Here is a 15,604-nt window from a genome sequence, read left to right as displayed (position 1 = left end):
AACTCCAGGCCCCACGTGGAGATCAGCGATGATAGTCCGACCATTGATTCATGTAATTCAACATTGTCTGCTCTGAACGGCAGCTGCTCTCCAGGGTCTTGGGTGGCAAGGGGGTGTTCCGTCATCTGGTGCATGAGATACCTCAAGTGAAGTTGCTCGGGTTTGAAACTGAGCCCGTCTGCGTGCAAAGCAGATGCTCTACCCCCGAACCTCTTCCCTAAAGACGGAGCTTGTCAGAAGTGGGGTTTGAACCCAGGCCTCCCTTTGGAGATCAGAACGTGGACTCTCGTCGTTCCTCTCCGGCTTGTGTGTGTGTCGGGTGGCGCTGAATCAGCACGTTTGCCGCTCGGAAAAGCACTGCACGAGTGAGAGGAAGCAGCTGTCTGGAAAACGCCCATTGAAAGAGCGAGTCAGGAAAAATGGCCTCTTTCCCCCTTTTCCTGTGCTGCCTGCTCAGGAATTAATAGCTGGCTGGTGGAAAAGAAAATCTTAACTTCCAAGGATTAGCAGTAAAATGCGGTGTGCATATTTTTTTTTAAAGGGCAGAGGGAGAGAAAGGCAGGTGAAGAGTGATTTATAATTCCAGGAATGATTAATGGTCTTCCCCAATGAATGGAATGTATGCGTGTGTGCGTCTCTGCCATCTATCTATCTATCTATCATCTATCTATCTATCTATCTATCTATCTATCTATCTATCTATCTATCTATCTAATCTATCTAATCTATCTAATCTATCTAATCTATCTAATCTATCTATCTATCTGATATTTATTGGGGGTTTTTTTGCTGTCAAATCATAGCTGATTTCTGGCAGCTCCATAAGGTTTCCAAGGCAAGAGACGTTCAGAGTTGGTTTGCCATTGCCCGCCTCAGCCTCACGACCCTGGTATTCCTTGTTGGTCTCCCTTCCAAATACTGTCCGTGGCCTAGCCTGCTTAGCTTCTGAGATCTGATGAGAGAAGGCTATCCGGGGCTATCCAGGTGTGTGTGAGACAGAGATGCTAAATTTGTTTGGAGCAGCCAGTCTCGCTTGCATGCCTGAGCTGGTTAAGAACTTGAGAGATGCCAATGTTGGATCAGGCCAATGGCCCATCCAGTCCAACACTCTGTCACACAGTGGCCAAAAATACCAGGTGCCATCAGGAGGTCCAGCAGTGGGGCCAGGACCCTAGAAGCCCTCCCACTGTCCCCCCCCCCCAAGCACCAAGAAGACAGAGCATCACTTGCCCCAGAGTCCCTATCTATTTTTTTGTTGTTCAGTCACACAGTCGAGTCCGACTCTTCGCGACCCCATGGACCAGATCCCGCCAGGCCCTCCTGTCTTCCACCATCCTCTGAAGTTGGCTCAATTTCATGTTCGTTGCATCTATGACACTGTCTAACCATCTCATCCTTTTCTATACCTTGTGGCTAATAGCCACTGATGGACCTCTGCTCCATATGCTTATCTAATTCCCTTTTGAAGCCGCCCGTGCCTGTAGCTGCCACCACTTCCTGTGGTTGAAAGTTCATCTGTAATAATAATAATAATAATAATAATAATAATAATAATAATAATAATAATAATAATAATAATAATAATAATAATAATAAAGTCTTCTGCTACCCTGTTAATTTGCCCTTCTAAAATCAGAGTCCTAAAATATTCTGCAGTTGCAGGACTAGATTTGCTGTTAGGCGCCTTTTGAACTGGAGTGTGGCCCATCCGTCATGGCTTTATGGCAGATAATTACCTGAACATAGAGTTTGCTTATATTATTAATGGCCTTTGATGGTGTATTTTCTGTGCTTTGGTCTCACAAGCTCTGAGTGGCAGCCCACCCACTGAGATTTATGACTCGGGATCTCCCACATCAAAGCCAAACACTCTAACCCCTAAACCCCTCCCTCCCCAACAACAACTCTTTTTATGAAAGGCTAGAAAGTTTATTTCAGATTTCGATTAGGAAGCAGGTATGATTGGGTGTTACCACTGAGGACCAAAAACTTCACGATCGGAAAGCTGATTTACCCGTTCAGTTTGTTCGTTTACTTCATTTATACCTTGCCTTCTCCCCAGCAGCTTACGTTGTTTCTGCTCCTCTGTCGTTATATCCTCACAACAGGATATAACGTGGGTGAGGTTGAGAGTGTGGGGCTGGCCCAAGCTCCCCCAGCAAGCCTCCATGGCAGAATGGGGATTCAATGAAAAAAGAAGGCATTCAGCAATTATAGCCCATCGAAGAACATAGCTGTAAGCATAGCTTTATGATGAAGTGATGAATCAACAGCATATTTTCAATACGTCACCAAGAGACATGAATTGTTGAAAGACAGTTTATGTACACATCCTTGTTCAGAAGAAGATCATTGTCGAAACGGCACACCATTCCGGAGATCACCGTCTACATTCACTATATATTATATATATTACTTATTTTCTGTTATTGTATATTATGATTTATGAATATAGTAAAGTTAAAGGTAAGGGTTCCCTTGCTCGAAAGCCAGTCGAGTCCGACTCTAGGGTTGCGGTGCTCATCTCCGTTTCAAAGCCGAAGAGCCAGCGCTGTCCGAAGACGTTTCTGTGGTCATGTGGCCGGCATGACTAAACACCAAGGCGCACGGAATGCTGTTCCCTTCCCACCGAAGTGGTACCTATTTATCTACTTGCAATGTCTTGCTTTCGAACTGCTAGGTTGGCAGGAGCTGGAACTAGAGACAGGAGCTCACTCCGTCATGCGGCACACTCGGGTCTCGAACTGCTGAACTACCTACCTTCCACAGCCTGCAGTTCAGCATCTTAACCACTTGAGCCACCGCAGCTCCTATGAATATAGTACCAAGCGCTAAATTGTCACAGTTCTTTTTTCTTTTTTCATTGGTCTTATTACTGTGCCCATTCTTGTAACTATTCTCTGCATAGAATGGGGATTCAAACCTGGGTCTCCCGGATCCTAGGCTGACACTCTAGGCACTGCACCACACTGGCTGTTGAGAGAGTTGGTAGATCCAGCAAGGAGTGTTTCTCCCCAAGAACTTGGTTTACCGTATTTAAGGAAGGACATGTCACGTGGGTCTGAGAAGTATGCAGTTTAATGAGGGGACCCCCCAACTCTTTGGTGAGCCCCTTCCACAGAGCCGGAGTCATGATGGAAAAGACCTGGACTCTGGTCGATGCCAGACGGGCCACCCTGAGTGGTGGGGTAGCCAATAGATGGCTGCAGGGGTCATTTCATAGAAAAAGAGGTGCAGGAGCTCATTAGCATACCTCATTAGCATAACTTGTTTGCATATGCCACACCCCCTGACATCACCGGGAGTGTGTCAGAAGGCTCAGGCTCCACTGGACTGTTATGGATTCCTAGCTATTGGGGGGGGGGGAACATGCAGATCTGTCCACGCAGAGGAGGGAGAGCTTGTACCTGAATAAAACTTGATCTTAAAGGTGCCACTGGACTGTTTTGGACCGGGGGTCCTGGAGGGGGCTCTGCAATTTACCTGGCTGTTTCTTGCTCTGACTGAGGAGCAGGGGGTGGGGCTTGTTGCATGTGCCCGCCCCCTGGGCTCTTTACTGCCGGAGCTCCGCTCCTGTGCGCTCCTGCAGGAAATGACCCCTGGATGGCTGCATGATGACCATAGTTGATGCACATGGAAGGAGGCGGTCCTTCAGTTTCATCCATCCATGGCAGAGTGTGGTTTGTGCCAGTTTTAGTTAAGAACCCAAGCCTTGGTTTGAGCTGCCAAACATACTGGCCAGTTGTTTCATTTCCATCCATCCATCCATCCATTCATTCATGCTGCACCTTTCCCCCCCAGTGGGAACTCCTCCATTTTATTCTCACAACAACTCCGTGAGGTAGAAAAGAGCAAGAGTCCAGTAGCACCTCGAAGACGAACACAATTTGTGGCAGGGTGTGAGCTTTCGTGAGTCACTACTCACTTCTTCAGATACCTGATATCTGAAGAAGTGAGCAGTGACTCACAAAAGCTCATCGCACAAATTGTGTTCGTCTTTAAGGTGCTACTGGACTCTTGCTCTTTTCTACTTCTACAGACAGAATAACATGGGGACCCATCTTGATCTATCTTCTTGAGCAGTGGACTCACGAACGTTCATCCCCTGCCACAAATTTTGTTCATCTTCAAGGTGCTACTGGACTCTTGCTCTTTTCTCCTGCAACAGATTAACCCATCTTGATCTATCTCATGGTCAGTCTGAGAGGGTAGGACTGGCCAAAGGCCACCCAGCAAGGTTTCATGGCGGAGTCGGGATCCGAACCCAGGTCCTCCAGGTCCAGCGCTCTAACTCCTACACCACACTGGCTGGCAATCCTGAAGTAGGGCGGCTTGCCAGCTTTGGTTTTCCATTGTGCTGTGTTCTCGTGCGTCGACCTTTGTCTGAGAAGTTGCGGTCTTAAATGAAGCCTTGTCAGTCTGGGCGTTCCACCGAATCCTCATTCAAGACAGCTGAAATTCGCAAACCCGAATTAACAGATAGCGTTCTGGTTTTCAGTTCGCCGGCTATCTACAAACCATGGTTTGTCCATTCAGACATTTTACCAAACCATCATTAGGATCAACATGATGTCTGAACGAAGCCCTCCATCTCGGCCATTTGTTCCTCTCAGCTGTGTCCGGAAAGCAAGACGTGAGACAGATTTCACTAGAATATTAATGTCCTTGAGGACTTAATCACCCATAATGAGATCTTCTTTGCAGAAATCTGCTAGAGAGACACCTCTTTTTTTTGGGTTTCGCCTGCTGTTTTGATAACCTTTGCCTCCTCCGTTTTGAATTTTTTCTTCCGAACCTTTCTCTCTTCCTTTCTTCAGGCAAAACGAACAATACCCTCTCTGCTGTCCTCCCCCCCCCCCACAACCCCTTCTTGACCCAGCATGTTTTTAGCTGCCTGGATTTCATTCCCACCTCTTCCTTCATGCAGAAAAGCTTCCTTTCTTTTTTGCCAACAGAACAAAACCGCTTTCTCCCACCCCTCCTGGTCCGCATATACGCTCTGCCAATCTCTATTACCAACTCCGCAGAGAAGTGGCTGGAAGAACCTGCGTGAGTTTCGCCTGTGAAGTAGCTAAATAAGCCATGTAAAACGCCCTCTTGTCTCTTCCGCGGGCCCGCCTGGCCATGAAGGGGGTGAGGTATAAAGGCCCTATTAAGGGGTGGCTGGGGAAGATTTGGCAAAGGGCCACCGCTCACACAGAGCCTTGCTCTGAGGTTTAGGAAATCGCCAGATTGCTGTTCTTCGACTCTCCCCGACAAGCACAACCTGGCCGAGCTCAGAGATTTTTAAATTGCTGATTTTTGAACCTTACGGCATCCCGAGTACTAACTTTTGCTGCCCAGTGCAGAGGAAGCTCTGTGTTGTGTCTGATGGCTATGGGTTGATCTCCCTCCTGTTCTAGTACTGGGACTGTGGGTGAGGTAGGTGGGGCTGAGAGAGCTCTGAGAGAACTGCCCTTCCAAGGACAGCTCTGTCAGAACTATGGCTTGCCCAAGGTCATCCAGCAGCTGCAAGTGGAGGAGTGTGGAATCAAACCACACACTTAACCACTGCACTAAACTGGCTCTCACCACTACAAACTAAATAATCCACTTTCAATCCACTTTCGACCCTAATCCAACTGGATTTTGCCAGTTCACACAGTAAAAATCCAGTTTGAAAGTGGATTGAAAGTGGGTTTTTTAGTGTGTCTGACCACAGCCTGGGACTATCAAAGTCATATGGGAGTGGTGCCTGGTGGATGGGAATTGCCCACTGCCCTGTGTATGGCTGTGTTGCTATGTTGGGAGAAAATGAACCTCCTGGGCAACTGGCATGGGGTCTGCCTTGATCTGCCCAGTCTAGTTTGTCATCGGTCACCGACTTTGGGGATGTGGTGGTGAGTGTTTCCGTGGAAAAACACGGTTTTTCCCCGGGCCTTCACATCTCTAGGCTGTACTGTACCATGCCACATCCCATCTGTATTCCCTACCCCTTCATTCAATACCTCCAGGTCATTTATTCTGTGTTCACAAACAAATTATATATTGTGTTTTACCTTGCAAAACTCTTGGCTTTCTTGCTGGCTGCTTTGGTCTGGGGAAGGGTGTTGCAATGCCCGTCCTCATTGAGTGCCCAGATGTGATATTTGCAGTGCTCTAGGATCACAGTAAATACCATAGAGAATGGAGAAATTCCTAGAGCATTGGATGCTATGATGTCACTTCTGGGTGCTCAAACAGAAGTGATGTGGCAGTGTTTTGCACAGTTCACAGTTTAAAGGGTTCAGATAGTAGGTCATGCGAAAGACTTCAACTGCAAACTTTGAAGAGCTGCTGCCAGTCAGAGTAGGCGATGCCAATGAGCGGCTTCAGGCATGTTCGTGTGTAGGAAGGGATCTTTTGGGTTTGCACGACTGCATCCCATGCAAAGGTTGTTTCTAGCTCCAAGATCAGCAGTTTTGGCATGAGAAGCAAACTCCTCTGCTTGCCATCTCATGTGGTTTCTCTTAGGAATCCTGGTTTAGGGGCAAGAAATAAGCTGTAGTTTGCAGTACAGACAGAAGAACAAACTGTGGTTTCATGCAAACGAGGAAGAATTCGATCCCTGTACTGTCTGCAAAGGGAGTTCTTGTAACAGTGTAGGTCTGCTGCTGCGTCTGAAGGCTACTGAGGTTTTCATTCATCACTCTGAATGACCACACCAATACTGCAGTGGTCTCAGGTATTCGGATGAAGTCGCTGCTGATGCCAAGTTTTGCATATGACCAGGGCTATTTTTGGGCAGAAACGCACAGGAACGGAGTTCCGGCTGGCTCCTGAGTTAGCCACGCCCAGCAGGAACTCATTAGCATAATAGGCCACACCCAACAGGAGACACTCATTCAGATTGGCTACATTAGGGGTGTGTGGCCTAACATGCAAAGGAGTTCCTGCTACAAAAAAAGTCCTGCGTTTTGACAACAAACAAGGTCAACAGAATAAGAAGCAAAAGGTGGGTGTGGCTGGAGGACCACACTTCTGGTAACGTGGGGGTATGGCCTAATAGGCTAATGGTGCTGTCAGGGGTGTGGCCCAATATGCTAATGCATTTCTGCTTTTGGGTGTGGCCTATTATGCTACTGAGTTCCTGCTGGGCTTTTTCTACAAAAAAAGCCCTGCATATGACTTGTACACAGCTGCTCTGTCATAGCCACCATGGAGATATAAAAACCATTTAAGATTTAGCATTCGGGGCCGATTCCTGTGTGCTGCAGAATGAGATGGGATGGCGGAGATTTGAGGAGGGCAACACAAACTGTTCTGCTTCAGACGGCAGGCGGGAAGTTGCGAAGGGACTTGTCTTGGAATGCTCCTTTGTTTAAATAAAACACCCTACCCAGGGAGCACATCATCTCTCCCTGTGGTGCTGGAATTTTTTATTTGGTATGGAATTTCTGACACAAAGGCACATTCAAAGCTGGGAACCCATCACCTGCAGTCTGAAGTTGTCTGGGGTCCATTCCGTCACCTCATTCTCCTGCATGTGTGAACTAGGCCTTAGTAACTATCTGGTTGTATACCACAGTGGTGAAACAGTCCACCAATAGTCCACCAGAGGTGGTTTGTAACCTGCGCTTTGGCTTCCAGAAACATGCAAGTTTGTTGTTCAGATCATACGTATGTTTAGCCTTAATCCATAATTGTACTACTGTGGTTGAGTTTGTGCCTCGACTCATGAAACAAAATGGTGGATGGTAAATAAGTGGGTAGTAGAAATAGTCTTGCTGGGTTGTCCGCTGTGGCATGCAACCTTCTGCCCTACTGTGCTCCAGCTCCCAGCCACGCTTGATGGTGCTACGGGAGGGACAAATAGGATGTGAACATTGTGACATAACTTCCATTGGAGCTCCCAGAAGTGATGCCACAGCATCCATGACACTCTAGGAATTTTCCCAGTCTCTATGGTACTCACCATATTCCTAGAGCGTCACAAATGTCACTTCTGGGCCCTCAACAAGCAGTGATGTCACAACATTTGTGATGCTCTGCCTCCCCAGAATCCACCCTTAAAACACTCGTGGTGAAGTCTGGTAACTCTAAAAACTTAAATTACTTTGGTTTTCATTGGGAGATGGAACTCTTTTGTTCACCATAGTTCTAAAAAAAATTTTTTCCCCCCCCCCCCCCCGGTTCAGTACAGTTTTTTAAAGGAGGAGAAATTTTAAACCTGGTGTTCCAAGGGAAGGGCCTTTTCCTGATAGAGTCAAATTTGAGCGCTAGTTCCATCGTAAATATACAGTTCCATCAAAAGTCCATAAATCGTAGTGCTTGAGTATTGATTAGAGTGCATCGGACATTTATCATTCATATTAAAAGGGCTGTTACTTTTTCCAATTTCTTTTTTAAACCCCCGCCCCCCGCATCAATTTGGTAGGCCAGCCAGCAACCGTGCGCCAGGCCCAGGGGGGCAAGCGGGGCAGAGGCCTCCCAGAAAATAAAAATTTAATCTAAAGGCCGTAAACTGCTTTAAAGTCTGTTCGAGAAACTTCCATTAAGTCTGGTTGCAATTGCGCGTGAGCGTGTGTGAGAATGAATTCAAAGCGAAATGGTGGGCCCTGCATTTTAGAACGGCTCTTCGAGATGAACCAAGGCCTGGTTTGGAGCCAAAGTGTCCTGCAGCCGAGCAGTTCGCCTGTCGATGACCTTTCATAATGAGGAGATCAACATTTTAAAAAGAAACAAATATCAGGATAGCAAGATAGCTGATTGCAGAGTGGAGGCAGGGGTGCCAGCTCCACTTAAGGAAATTCCTGCAGATTTTGGGGGTGGAGTCTGAGGTGGGCGGGGTTTGAGGAGGGGAGGGGCTTCAAAGGGGTATAATGCCATAGAGTCCGCTTTCCAAAATGGCCTTTTTCTCCAGGGGAACTGATCTCTTGTTGCCTGGAGATCAGTTGTAATAGTGGGGAATCTCCCAGCCACCACTTGGAGGTTGGTAACCCTAAGTGGAGGTGAAAACTAGAAGTGGGCATCTGTTTGCTTTGACTGTACCAGAGGGGGGACTAGTTGGAGTGAAATGTAGATTTCTGTTTCGATTACCCTAGTTTCACCCAAATGTATTTCCATTCCATTCAGTTTACGAGTGCTCACCAATCAGTTGATCACAGGCAAATAAAGAAAAGATCCAAAATGTATAATGATAAATACAGTATTTTACGTTATAAGGACATTGTCATTAAATGCCATAGACAGAAATGCTAATACCCAGAAGCGATGTTCCCTCTAAGTTATGGAGTCTTGTGAGCAAAAATTCTATTTTGTGAGCTGCTGGCCATTAAAGTTGTGAGCCAGCGTTTTGGCTGCTGCATAAATTAGTTGGCTTTGGAGCCCCATCCTTCCTGAGATGAGACAAAAAGGTGTGAGCCGGAGGCTAAAACACTGTGAGCTAGCTCACACAAACTCAGCTTAGAGGGAACACTGCCCAGAAGTATAAAATAAGGTTAGTGCTGGGTATGCATGCCGGTCCTGTTAATGAATAGGCATTTTAAAAATATGTTTTATTTTTGGATATTGCCAGAGAAGCCTTTTCCTTTATAATGCCCTGTATTGGAGCGCTCCCCCCTCCCCTTCTTGGCCATCTCAATAGTTAGAGTTGCCATCTCTGGGCTGGGAAATTCCTGGAGATTTGGGGGTGGAGCCTGGTTGGGGGCGGGGCTTGGAGATATAGTGGTGTTTGTAGGTCTAATTCCACAGAGTCCACCCTCCAAAGCAGCCATTTACTTCAGGGGAACTGATGTCTGTAATCTGTGATTCTGGGGGATATCCAGGCTGTACCTGGAGGCTGGCAACCATACCAGTAGTACAGATGCTCATTTTTTTTAAAAAAATGTACATCCACAGCTCTGTGTAGATAAGAATTTCCCCCTTCTTAAAACTGCATAGTAGTGCAAGCACAAAACAGTAAACTTGAATATGAGTGGAAAACGTGTATGTCAGGATATTCAAGGACTTTCGTTCACTGGGAATTCGGTACTTACATTGGCCTTGGAAGACTGAGATTTGGATCCCTGCTTCCAGGCTCAGTTTTCCCATCACTTAAGTGGGGATCAATGCTCCCTCTAAGCTGTGGAGTCTTGTGAGCAAAAATTCTACTTTGTGAGCTACTGGCATTAAAGTGGTGAGCGAGCGATTTGGCTACGGCATGAATTAGTTTGCTCTGGAGCCTTCCTTCCTGAGCTGAGACAAAACTGTGTGAGCCGGAGGCTAAAAAACTGTGAGCTAGCTCACACTAACTCAGCTTAGAGGGAACACTGGTGGGAATGTATGTGGCCTGTTTACAGGGTCATTTTAAGAATGAGTGTAATGAGAAAAACTGTAAGGTAACCTGTATGCGATATGCACTGCAGGTGGATTTATTAATTACATGGGTGTGCGGTCAAATAAATGTAACGGCAAGCGTGTCGAAAAAGTCAATGACTTGATGGAGATTATTTGACTCTACCCTGTTTTTAACAGCGTGTCGTCTTTGCCGGTGTTTGTTTTGTCCCTGAAATGAATGTAGAAATTCAAAATGGTACTCTTCTTTCTTTTCCAGTTGAAGAGGGCGAGTTGTCTGATTTCACTTTGAGCTGGGACTCATCCGTGACCCAATCAGGTAAACATTTCCAGGTTTCTCCTAATTTGCCAGAAAGATGCTGAGCTTTAAACAGAAACTGTGTTTTGTGGGTGTCGCGTTCCTGACTTTACTCCAAAACCTATCCGTCGCAACACAATTTTTATATTGGTTCCATATGGCCAATAAACCCCATTACATACAGAGACTAATATACTCTTTATTCTCCCGAGAGCCATTCTTTCTTCATGCGGGCACATTGAAACGGGTTATGATTTTCTCAGGTATAGCTGCTTTGAAGTTTCCTGCAATGGGCACAGTTCCACCTTCCAATCTAATTATATAAAAGCCACTTTAATGGGAATTTCTCAACTTCGATCCCAGAATTGTAACGTTTGTGTATTTCTCAGTTTCGGGAGAAATGAGACAGGGTGGAACATGGTGGCTGATGAATTGGTGATTGGTACATTGGTAAAGACCCAGGGCTTGCGTTCCTGACGATGTGAAAAGACGGAAATGAAGATGAATTATAACGGCGGTTCAGGGTTCTGTTCGTGTTAACGACATTCACTGCACCTTCAGAAATGGATGTGAAATAAAAAGGGTTACTGGAGAAAAGAACATTAGCTTCCAAAGGTTGTTATTTCTGTGCATTTGTGGGTAGGTGAATACAAATGCACACCAGAACTTGAACTTAGTGTCACCTGAGGTTGGCTGTAGGTTTTGCTGGCAAGAGGCAATGCGAGGGATGATCATGGTTCTGAACTGTAGGAAGTCTTAGGCCCTGCTCAGTACAGGTGCAGACCTGGTTTACTGTTGTCATCTCGTGTGTCCCTTCCGTGGTGTCCCGGGACTGAAGACAGAAGTCTCTAATCTGATTCCAGCTTGTCATAACATCTGAATGCTAGTTCCTTAACAGGCTCAGGTGTGTCTCTTTGCTAGTTACTGAGATTCCGATCCAGAATACCCCACAGCCGTCAACAACCCATTCTGCTCCGCCGCGGAAGCGGAGTTAAAAGAAGCTCAAAAAATATATATTCCGCAGGTTGGGAAAGGCACAAAAAGGTATAGGAAAAAGCCTGCATGGTTAACAAACAGAGTAATGGAGGCTGTAAAAAGTAAAAAGAATTCCTTTAAGCAGTGGAAAGCTAGTCACAGTGAGGCTGATAAAACGGAACACAGGCTATGGCAAATAAAATGCAAGTCTGAGGTCAGGCAGGCAAAAAGGGAATATGAGGAGCATATAGCAAAAAACGTAAAAACCAACAATAAAACTTTCTTCAAATACATTAGAAACAGGAAACCAGCCAGGGAGGCAGTGGGGCCCTTGGACGACCAAGGGGTAAAAGGAGTATTGAAGGATGATAGGGAAATGGCTGAGAAGCTAAATGCATTTTTTGCCTCCGTCTTCACTGTGGAAGATGAGAAGTGCTTGCCCACTCCAGAACCACTGATTTCAGGAGGGGTGTTGAAAGACCTGAGTCAGATTGAGGTGACGAGAGAGGAGGTCCTAAAACTGATAGACAACTTAAAAACTGAAAAATCACCAGGCCCAGATGGCATACATCCGAGAGTTCTGAAAGAACTCAAATGTGAACTTGTAGATCTCCTGACAAAGATATGTAATCTTTCCTTAAAATCTGCCTCCATTCCTGAGGATTGGAAGGTAGCTAATGTCACTCCCATCTTTAAAAAGGGTTCCAGAGGAGATCCGGGAAATTACAGGCCAGTCAGTCTGACGTCGATACCGGGTAAATTGGTGGAAACCATTATTAAGGAAAGAATTAGTAGGCACATAGATGAACAAAACCTATTGAGGCAGACTCAGCACGGTTTCTGTAAGGGAAGATCTTGTCTCACTAACCTGTTAGTGTTCTTTGAGGGGGTGAACAAACATGTGGACAAGGGGGATCCAATAGATATTATTTACCTTGACTTCCAGAAAGCTTTTGATAAAGTTCCTCATCAAAGGCTCCTAAGTAAGCTCAAAAATCATGGGATAGAAGGACAAGTCCTTTTATGGATCAAAAACTGGCTAGTTCATAGAAAACAGAGAGTGAGTGTAGGTGGGCAATTTTCTCAGTGGAGGGTGGTAAGCAGTGGGGTACCGCAGGGATCAGTACTTGGTCCACTGCTTTTTAACTTGTTCATTAATGATTTGGAGATGGGAGTAAGCAGTGAAGTGGCTAAATTTGCGGATGATACAAAGTTGTTCAGGGTGGTGAAAACCAGTGAGGATTGTGAGGCACTCCAAGGGGATCTGTCAAGGATGGGCGAGTGGGCGTCAACATGGCAAATGGGGTTCAATGTGGCCAAGTGCAAGGTGATGCACATTGGAGCCAAAAATCCTAAATATAAATACACATTGATGGGGTCTGAACTGGCAGAGACTGAGCAAGAGAGAGATCTTGGAGTTGTAGTGGATAACTCACTGAAAATGTCGAGACAGTGTGTGACTGCAATAAAGAAGGCCAATGCTATGCTGGGGATTATTAGGAAGGGTATTGAAAACAGATCAGCCAATATAATAATGCCCCTATATAAATCAATGGTGAGACCTCATTTGGAATACTGTGTGCAGTTCTGGGCACCACACCTTAAAAAGGATATTATAGCTTTGGAAAAAGTGCAGAAAAGGGCAACTCGAATGATAAAAGGGTTGGAACACTTTCCCTATGAGGAAAGGTTAAAGCGCTTAGGGCTCTTTAGCTTGGAGAAAAGACGACTGAGGGGTGACATGATCGAGGTTTATAAGATTATGCATGGGAAAGAGCAGGTAAAGAAAGTGGTACTTTTCTCCCTTTCTCACAATACAAGAACACGTGGGCACTCCATGAAACTGCAGAGCGGTCGGGTTGGAACGGATAAAAGGAAGTACTTCTTCACCCAAAGAGTGATTAACACTTGGAATTCACTGCCACAGGAAGTGGTGGGTGCTACAAGCATGGACGGCTTCAAAAGGGAATTAGATAAGCATATGGAGCAGAGGTCCATCAGTGGCTATTAGCCACAAGGTATAGCTAGGGGCTCTGGGGCAAGTGATGCTCTGTCTTCTTGGTGCTTGGGGGGGTCAACAGTGGGAGGGCTTCTAATGTCCTGGCCCCACTGCTGGACCTCCTGATGGCACTGGTATTTCTGGCCACTGTGTGACACAGAGTGTTGGACTGGATGGGCCTTTGGCCTGATCCAACATTGGCGTCTCTTATGTTCTTATGTTCTTAATAAAATGGCAGCTAAGAATCCTAGACTGAGATCATATGTACAGTAGACACGGCACAGGTGCGAATGCCGGGTGGATTTAAAGGGTGCGATCAGACAATAACATCTGGGAAGCACCCCACAGCCGTCAACAACCCATTCTGCTCCGCCGCGGAAGCGGAGTTAAAAGACACCGGGGAAAACCCAGCAGTAAACGGGTTCTAATGGGCCATGGACGGACTTTCCCGTGTCTGATCGCTCCAGCGCGCTCTCATGGTGTCGGGATGGTCTGATTAGGCCATCCCGACTCCTTGCCGTTGTTTCTCCCCTTTGCAGTATGCGTATCATCGCAAACTCCATAGGGAACCCTCGGTGCGGAGGTGTGAGTCATCGATCCCTCGTTTAAGAACATAAGACCATAAGAGATGCCAATGTTGGATCAGGCCAAAGGCCCATCCAGCCCAACACTCTGTGTCACACAGTGGCCAGAAATACCAGGTGCCATCAGGGGGTCCACCAGTGGGGCCAGGACATTAGAAGCCCTCCCACTGTTGACCCCCCCAAGCACCAAGAAGACAGAGCATCCCTTGCCCCAGACCAAGAATTCCTATCTATATGATGTGGCTAATAGCCAGTGATGGGCCTCTGCTCTTAACATAAGAACACAAGAGACACCAATGTTGGATCAGGCCAAAGGCCAGGACATTAGAAGCCCTCCCACTGTTGACCCCCCCAAGCACCAAGTGCATGGGGAAGAAACAGCACACAAAACAAAAGGACTCACCCGCAGCGGCATCTGATCACACACTGACGGACTGCACCCACAGCTTCGAAGGGAGGTGTGATCATGCAACTGCGGGTCAAATACCTCCGGAGGAAATAGCCTCGCTCCCCCCCCCTTTTATGGCTCGTGTGACCGCAACCCTAGTTACTGAGGGGAAACCCCCCTCCCCTAAGTTTAGTTTTCTGAGATGCTGGTGTCTAGATATCACGTGGGCCACGCACCAGGATGAGTCCGCTGGAGAGAGTCGCCGACTTAAGACCTGTTCCAAGGCGCCAGGAGAGAGAACAGTGGGAGGGCTTCTAATGTCCTGGCCACACTGGTGGACCTCCTGATGGCACCTGGTATTTCTGGCTACTGTGTGATACAGAGTGTTGGGCTGGATGGGCCTTTGGCCTGATCCAACATTGGCATCTCTTATGGTCTTATGTTCTAAGCCAGTGAAGCCTTGGTTTGTTTATATTAATGGGACCGGGTATCCTATCAACGAATGGGGTAATAATTTTAAGACGAGCCTCTCTGTTGAATGGGCAACTGAAAAAACATATGCTCTCTACCGATTCAGCCTCACATGAAAGGCATGAACTTTCAGGGTAGGGAATTTTATTGTAGCTGCCTTGAATAGACTATCCTAGTTTAGGGAACCTTCTGACCTGCAGCCTCCCATAGTCCCAAAGCACAGATCCAACCATCTCCCAAGTCTTTGCACTTCCTGTGTGACACGCAAAATGAGTATTTGCATGTTTTCCTCTGCAGCAAAATGCATGGGTTCTAAAAGCGCACATACAGTATCGTGTGCTTGATAGAGTGCTTAGGGGCTTGCTTTGGAAAGTTATGGGTTCAAATCCCAAGTCAGCCATGATGCACAGCATGTGGCCTTAATCCAGATTCTCAGACATAACTTTACCCCCGCAGAGGATACAGTGGAGAAAACCCCCAGTGTGCTTCTCAGAGCTCCTCAGAGGGAGGGCATGATGCGTGAACCTTGTTTTTGCGATCCGTGTTTCCATAGATGTGAAGCCACAAGGAATCAGATTCTTTCGTGCAACAGGATA

The 15,604-nt window shown here is 46.6% G+C and overlaps 1 protein-coding gene across 1 annotated transcript in view; it reads left to right on the top strand.

The window, feature by feature from the left end:
• Window positions 1–10,556: 10,556 nt before the first annotated feature.
• Window positions 10,557–15,604, top strand: part of ZNF423 (zinc finger protein 423) — a gene marked incomplete at its 3' end in the record, with an annotated part of 303,352 nt that continues 298,304 nt past the window's right edge. The window contains exon 1 of the mRNA XM_015419239.1: window positions 10,557–10,612. The remainder of the gene's footprint in view (window positions 10,613–15,604) is intronic.

Source organism: Gekko japonicus, unplaced genomic scaffold (assembly GCF_001447785.1).
Source record: "Gekko japonicus isolate JY-2015 unplaced genomic scaffold, Gekko_japonicus_V1.1 scaffold111, whole genome shotgun sequence".
Classification (NCBI taxonomy): domain Eukaryota; kingdom Metazoa; phylum Chordata; class Lepidosauria; order Squamata; family Gekkonidae; genus Gekko; species Gekko japonicus.
This window is presented reverse-complemented; position numbering and strand designations above follow the sequence as displayed.